This window comes from Sapajus apella, unplaced genomic scaffold (assembly GCF_009761245.1).
Source record: "Sapajus apella isolate SASKATOON/1434 unplaced genomic scaffold, GSC_monkey_1.0 scaffold59, whole genome shotgun sequence".
NCBI lineage: Eukaryota > Metazoa > Chordata > Mammalia > Primates > Cebidae > Sapajus > Sapajus apella.
The window spans coordinates 2,597,813-2,605,139 of record NW_022436999.1 but is presented as its reverse complement, the minus strand read 5'-3'; the positions used below and the strand labels follow the sequence as shown (position 1 = coordinate 2,605,139).

The 7,327-nt window shown below is 39.3% G+C and overlaps 1 pseudogene; it reads left to right on the top strand.

Moving 5' to 3' along the window:
- The first annotated feature begins 438 nt into the window (after nt 1-438).
- On the top strand, nt 439-912 carry LOC116528504 (annotated as a pseudogene).
- Nucleotides 913-7,327: the final 6,415 nt, after the last annotated feature.

The following is a 7,327-nucleotide window of genomic DNA, read 5'->3' as shown; positions in this document are numbered from 1 at the left end:
ATCAAACAAACCAATATATACATTATGGAAGGCCCAGAGGAGAAGAGAAAGAGAAAGGGGTAAAAACCTAATTTAAAAAAATAATGGCTCAAGAATTCCCAAATCTGGGTATGGAAATGAACATCTAGATTCATGAAGCTCAAATAGAATAAATCCAAAAAGGTCTAGAACAAGGCATTATGGTCAAAGTGTCAAAAATCACAAAGACAACTAGAAAATTTTCAAACCAGCAAGAGAAAAGTGACTCATTACAGACAAAGGAGCTCCATAAGACTACCGCGAGATTTCTCATCAGAAACTATGCAGGCCAAGAGCATGAGATGATATATACAGTCAGCCCTTCATATGCACATGTTCTCCAACTGGAGATTCAAGGAACTGTGTATCAAAACAAAAAACAAGCTACCAATTAAAAACGTAAATAAGAAGTGTCATACTCTTTCCGCCATCTTTCCGTGACGCCACAATGGTGTGCATGAATGTCCTGGCTGATGCTCTCAAGAGCATCAACAATGCCGAAAAGAGAGGCAAACGCCAGGTGCTTATTAGGCCGTGCTCCAAAGTCATCATCTGGTTTCTCACTGTGATGATGAAGCATGGTTACATTGGCGAATTTGAAATCATTGACTATCACAGAGCTGGGAAAATTGTTGTGAACCTCACAAGCAGGCTAAACAAGTGTGGTGTGATCAGCCCCAGATTTGATGTGCAAAACTCAAAGATCTAGAAAAATGGCAGAATAATCTGCTTCCGTCCCGACAGTTTGGTTTCATTGTACTGACCACCTCAGCTGGCATCAGGGACCATGAAGAAGCAAGATGAAAACACACAGGAGGGAAAATCCTGGGATTCTTTTTCTAGGGATATAATACATATATTTACAAATAAAATGCCTCATGGACTCTGGTGCTTCTAAAATAATAATAACTTTTTTAAAGTGTAATATAGTTAGAACAAATATATATGTTGCCTTTACATTTTATTGAGTATTATGAGTAAACTACAGATAATGTAAAGTGTACAGGAAGATGTACACAGTCTATATGCAAATACATTATTTACAAGAGACTTTAGAATTTGTGAATTATATTATCTGTAGAATTTCTTGGAACCAATAAACCCACAGGTACTGGGAGATCACTATATATTTAAAGTGCTGAAAGAAAGAAAAACCTGCTAACCAAGAATGCTATACCCAGCAAAGTTGTCCTTAGAAATGAAGGCAAGGGTTTTCTAGGGTTTTTATGGTGTTAGGTCTTATGTTTAAGTCTTAAATCCATCTGGAGTTAATTTTAGTGTAAGGTGTCAGGAAGGGGTCCAGTTTCTGCCTTCTGCACATGGCTAGCCAGCTTTCCCAACACCATTTATTGAACAGGGAATCCTTTCCTCATTGCTTGTTTTTGTCTGGTTTGTCAAACATCAGTTGGTTGTAGATATGTTGTGTTGCCTCCGAGACCTCTGTTCTGTTCCATTGGTCTATATCTCTGTTTTGGTAACAGTACCATGCTGTTTTGATTACTGTAGCCTTGTAGTATAGTTTGAAGTCCGGTAGTGTGATGCCTCCCGCTTTGTTCTTTTTGCTTAGAATTGACTTGGCTATGCGGGCTCTCTTTTGGTTCCATATAAAGTTTAAGGTGGTTTTTTTCCAGTTCTGCGAAGAAGGTCATTGGTAGCTTGATGGGGATAGCACTGAATCTGTAAATTACTTTGGGCAGTATGGCCATTTTCACGATATTGATTCTTCCTAACCATGAACATGGAATGTTTCTCCATCTGTTTGTGTCCTGTCTTATTTTATTGAGCAGTGGCTTGTAGTTCTCCTTGAAGAGGTCCTTTACGTTCCTTGTTAGTTGTATTCCTAAGGGCTGATATCCAGAATTTACAAAGAACTAAAACAGATTTACAAGAAAAAAACTAACAAGCCCATTCAAAAGTGGGCAAAGGATATGAACAGACACTTTACAAAAGAAGACATACATGAGGCCAACAAACATATGAAAAAATGCTCATCATCACTGGTCATCAGAGAAATGCAAATCAAAACAACATCGAGATACCATCTCACGCCAGTTAGAATGGCAATCATTTAAAAATCTGGAGACAACAGATGCTGGAGAAGATGTGGAGAAATGGGAGCAGTTTTGCACTGTTGGTGGGAGTGTAAATTAGTTCAACCATTGTGGAAGACAATGTGGCAATTCCTCAAGGACCAAGTAATAGAAATTCCATTTGACCCAGCAATCCCATTACTGGGTATATATCCAAAGGATTACAAATCGTTCTACTATAAGGACACGTGCACACGAATGTTCATTGCAGCACTGTTTACAATAGCAAAGACCTGGAACCAACCCAAATGCCCATCGACGATAGACTGGATAGGGAAAATGTGGCACATATACACTGCGGAATATTACGCATCCATCAAAAATGATGAGTTTGGGTCATTTGTAGGGACATGGATGAACCTGGAAACCATCATTCTCAGCAAACTGACAGAAGAGCAGAAGATCAAACACCGCATGTTCTCACTCATAGGCGGATGTTGAACAATGAGAACACATGGACACAGGGAGGGGAGCACTACACACTGGGGTCGGGACGGTGGGGGGTGGGGAGCTGGGGAGAGATAGCAAGGGGAGAGATGCCAGATGTAGGCGATGGGGAGGAAGGCAGCAAATCACACTGCCACGTGTATACCTATGCAACAATTTTGCATGTTCTTCACATGTACCCCAAAACCTAAAATGCAATAAAATAAATAAATGGGGGAAAAAAAAAAAAAGAAATGAAGGCAAGGGAAAATTTCCCAAACAAAAGCTGAGGAAGTTCATCATCACTACTAGGTTTGCCTTATGAAAAATGCTACACAAAGTTATTCAAGTTGAAACAAAAAGACACTAAATAGTAACATGAAAGACTAAAGGAGTACAAAACTCACTGGTTAGGGTAAATACATAAGTAAATACAGAATCTTCCAATATTGTAAAGTATTTAAGTCACTTTTAAACCTAATCAAAATGTTAAAAGAAAAAAGTATTAAGAACTACTAAAACAATTAATGGATACACAATATAAATAGATGTAAATTGTGACATCAATAAATAGTTAGGGGAGTAAATGGGTACTTTTGCATGTGAGCATAGTTAAATTGTTATCGGCTTAAAATAGACTGTTAGAAATATGTTTATGTAAGTCCCATGGTAACTAGAAAGAAAAAAACTTACAGGAGATATACCAAAGAGAAACCGAAAAAAATCAAAGCCTAACATTACAAAAATCAAGTCACAAAAAGGAGAAGAAAGAAAGAAAAGAACTACAGAACAGCCAGAAAAAAATTAATGAAATAGCAATAGTAAGCCCACACCCATCAATAATTACTTTACATGTAAATCAATTAAAGTCCCTGAAACAAAAGACAAAGAGGAAGAATCTGGCAGAGATCAACCCCAGAGAAACTTGGAGCCCTGCAGAAAAAGTTGCTACGAATGCGGCTCTGCTCCCTTCACCCCTCTGACAATCTGCTTACCACCAAACTGTTGGGAATCCCTCTCTCCTCATGACTTCATGACTATAATGGTGATTTGGGAACTTCCCAAAGATAGAGAACCAATTGGCTAGCTTCTGCAGGAATTCATGTACTCCCCTGACTCAAACTGAGATGGCAGGTGCAATACTGGTTGTGGACACCTAGTGGACCCCTGCCCTGCCCAAGGTTTCTCTGCCCTTGAGTCATCACACCACCAGAACCCTCACAAACATAACTCCCAACCCACTATGGCTTTGGCAAGCACAGGAGACTGATGGGCCCCAGGAAGTTGTGAGACTCCTGGAGATCTAACCCCCAGCATGGGCTACCCACAAAGGAGTGGGGGATGCAGCCTGCCAAAGTCCCCTTAGGACAAAGGGAATGTGGTTGCAGCACTGATTGCTGAGAGACACAGTGCCAACACCAGGGAATAAACATGGAGAGAGGGACATCTCCCACCCACCACCCAATGCCATACACTATTGCAGACACAGCAGTTCTTCCCACAGGAGGCTGGGGAATGCACTCAGAGAAAGCATTTTTGTTTTTGAAACTGAGTCTCACTCTGTCACCCAAGCTGGAGTGCAATGGTGCTCAGCTCACTACAACCTCTGCCTCCCGGGTTCATGCAATTCTCCTGCCTCAGCCTCCCAGTAGCTGGGATTATAGGCGTGTGCCACTGTACCCAGCTAATTTTTGTATTTTTAGTAGTGACAGGGTTTCACCATCTTGGCCAGGCCGGTCTCAAACTCCTGACCTCGTGATCCACCCGCCCTGGCCTCCCAAATTGCTGGGATTACAGGCATGAGCCACTGTGCCCAGCCTCAGAGAAAGCATTTCTTAAGCTTTCCACTGCAGCTCCATCCCTACTGGAAGTAAGCCCATGTGGCATGAGTTTACTCAAATGGTGGGGTGTAACTCACCCTCTCTACACAGAACAGCAGCATCCCAGCAACAGAGAACAGAGAAATCACACAGTTGCCTGCCCTAAACTGGGAAAAGAGGCTCTGTACCAAGCCTTCAAGAGGGTGTTTCAGTGGCCCACAGCTGCTCTGCAACCAGGAACCAAAAGACAAAGTATTTATGAACTAAGGTTGTGAGCTTTGCAACAGGGGCAAGATAGGGAAGCAGATGGCATTCCTGCTGACTCAGGATGAGGACCTGGTACCCCTCCCCAACCTTTCCTCCAAGACCTCAGTGGGCCACAACAAGATTGCTTCCTGTTCCCCACTGGCCCCCCTAACCCTTCTCATGCCTCCTGTTCAACACAGGTGCTACCACTTGATATCAGCCTGAGCACAAGGTGGCTCTTACTCTTAAGCATCATCTCCAACTACTGAACTACAGCCTGAACTGCACCACCAAATAAAATCCTGCTACAAAAAGGGCTTACTGCTAGTTTACGAGATAAGTTTCTGAGACCTGGGGAGCTGCACCCTCAGCCCCACAGGAAATAGTGCGTCCACTTATATGTTCAATATATCACTACAACATTCAGCATCTAAGAAAGCCACTACCAAGAGGCTATCCACAACCAAGGTACCCATATATATGTTTCTCCATATAAAGAAACGGAGAAACATCTATCATGCAAATGGAAAACAAACAAACAAAATAGAGTGTGAGTTGCTATTCCTGTAGCAGGTAAAACAGACTTGAAATGAACAATGCTAAAAAAAAAAAAAGAAAATGAAAAAGATGGCATTATAATACACAATATAGAGCCTTGGCCCCCTGAAAGTGCCAATAAATGAAGCCAAAAGATCATACACAACATACACCATAGTCATACCCTCAAGGGAAAAAAGGATTACAAAATTAAAAGATTCCATGCAAATGATAACAAACTCAAAAATGAGAAGTAGCAGCTCCTCAGATGAGAAGGAATCAGCAAGAACTCTGGGAGTATAAAAAGCCAAGATGTCCTGACACCTCCAAAGGATTGCACCAACTCTCTAGTAATGGATACTATCCAAACTGAGAAGTTTGAAATGATAAAGTATTCAAAATATGGATTTCAAGGAAACTCAATGAGATCCAACAAAAAGTTGAAATCCACTACAAAGACACCAGAAAAACAATTCAGGATATGAAAGAAAAGATAGCTATATGAAGAAAAAAACAGAACTTCTGAAATTGAAAATTTTGCTAAAGGAATTTCAAAATACGGCTAGAAGTTTTAACAACAGATTAGACCAAGCAGAAGAAAGAATTTCAGAACTTGAAGGCTGGTCCTTCAAATTAACCCAGAAAAAGTTAAAAAAAAAAAAAAAAAAGAAAAATAGAAACAATTCAGGAAAATTTTCCTTATCTTGCTAGAGGGGTCAAGAACCAGATACAAAAAAGTGAGAGTACATCTGAGAGATACTATACAAGACAACTATTCCCAAGCCATATAGTCATCAGACTATCCAAGGCTGATACCCAAAAAAAAAAACCCTTAAAGGCAACTAGAGAAAAGGCCCAAATTACCTATAAAGGAAATCTAATCAGATTAACAGCAGGTCCTCAGCAGAAACTTTACAAGCCAGAAAATACTGAAGCTTATTTTTTGCCTTCTTAAAGAAAAAAAAAAAAAAAATGACATTATCCTACCAAACTAAGCTTCATAAATAAAGGAGAAATAAAGCCTTTATTAGATAAGCAAATGTTAAGGGAAACTGTCTCCACCGGACAAGCCCTAAGAAATACTCACAGGAGTTCTAAAGATGAAAATGAAAGAATGATACTGCTACCATAAAAGAACACATAAGTACAAAGTGCACAGATGCTACAAAACAATTACACAACTGAGACTATAAAACAACTAAGAAGGCCATGATAGGAATGAAACCTCATGTATCAATATCAGTCTTGCATGTAAATGGTCTAAATGATTCACTCAAAAGACACAGAGTGGCGAACTGGATTTAAAACACAACATTCTGCTGTCTTCAATAGATCTATCTCACATGTAATAGCATCCCCAGGCTAAAAGTAAAGAAACAGAAACATCTATCATGCAAATGGAAAACAAACAAAAAAAGAGTATGAGTTGCTATTCCTGCAGCAGATAAAACAGACTTTAAATGAACAATGCTAAAAAAAAAATTGAAAATGAAAAAGATGGCATTATTTCATGATAAAATGTTCAATTCAATCAATAAGAAGACAACTATCCTACCTATACCTGCACCCAATGTCAAAGTATCCAGATTTATAAAACAAATACTACTAGATTTAAGAGATACACAGTGAAACAATAATAGTGGGGGACTTCACTACCCCACTGACAGCACTACACAGATAACTGAGGCAGAAAACTAACAAAAAAAAAAAACACTCTGGACTTAAATTGGACTCTTGACCAAATGTACCTAATAGACATTTACAGAATATTCCACCCAACAACCACAAATATACATTTTTTAAATCATCTGTACATGGAACATTCTCTAAATTTGACCACAAGCTCGGTCATAAGGCAAGTCTCAGTTTCATTTAGTTCTGCTCTAATATTTCTTATTTCTCCTTTTCTGACAGCTTTGGATTTGGTTTATTTTCCTAAGTCCTTTAAGTATGACATGAGGTTGTTAATTTGAGATCTATCTTTTCACGTAGGCATTTACCACTACAAACTTTCCTTTAAACACTGCTTTTGCTTTACTCAAGATGTGTTGGTGTGTTGTGGAAAAACACAACCTCCTAAGATTGAACCAGAAATAAACTGAAATCTTGAATAAACCAATAATGAGTTAGGTAATTGAAGCAGTAATAAAAAATCTACCTACCAAAAATAGCCATGAACAAGACAGATTC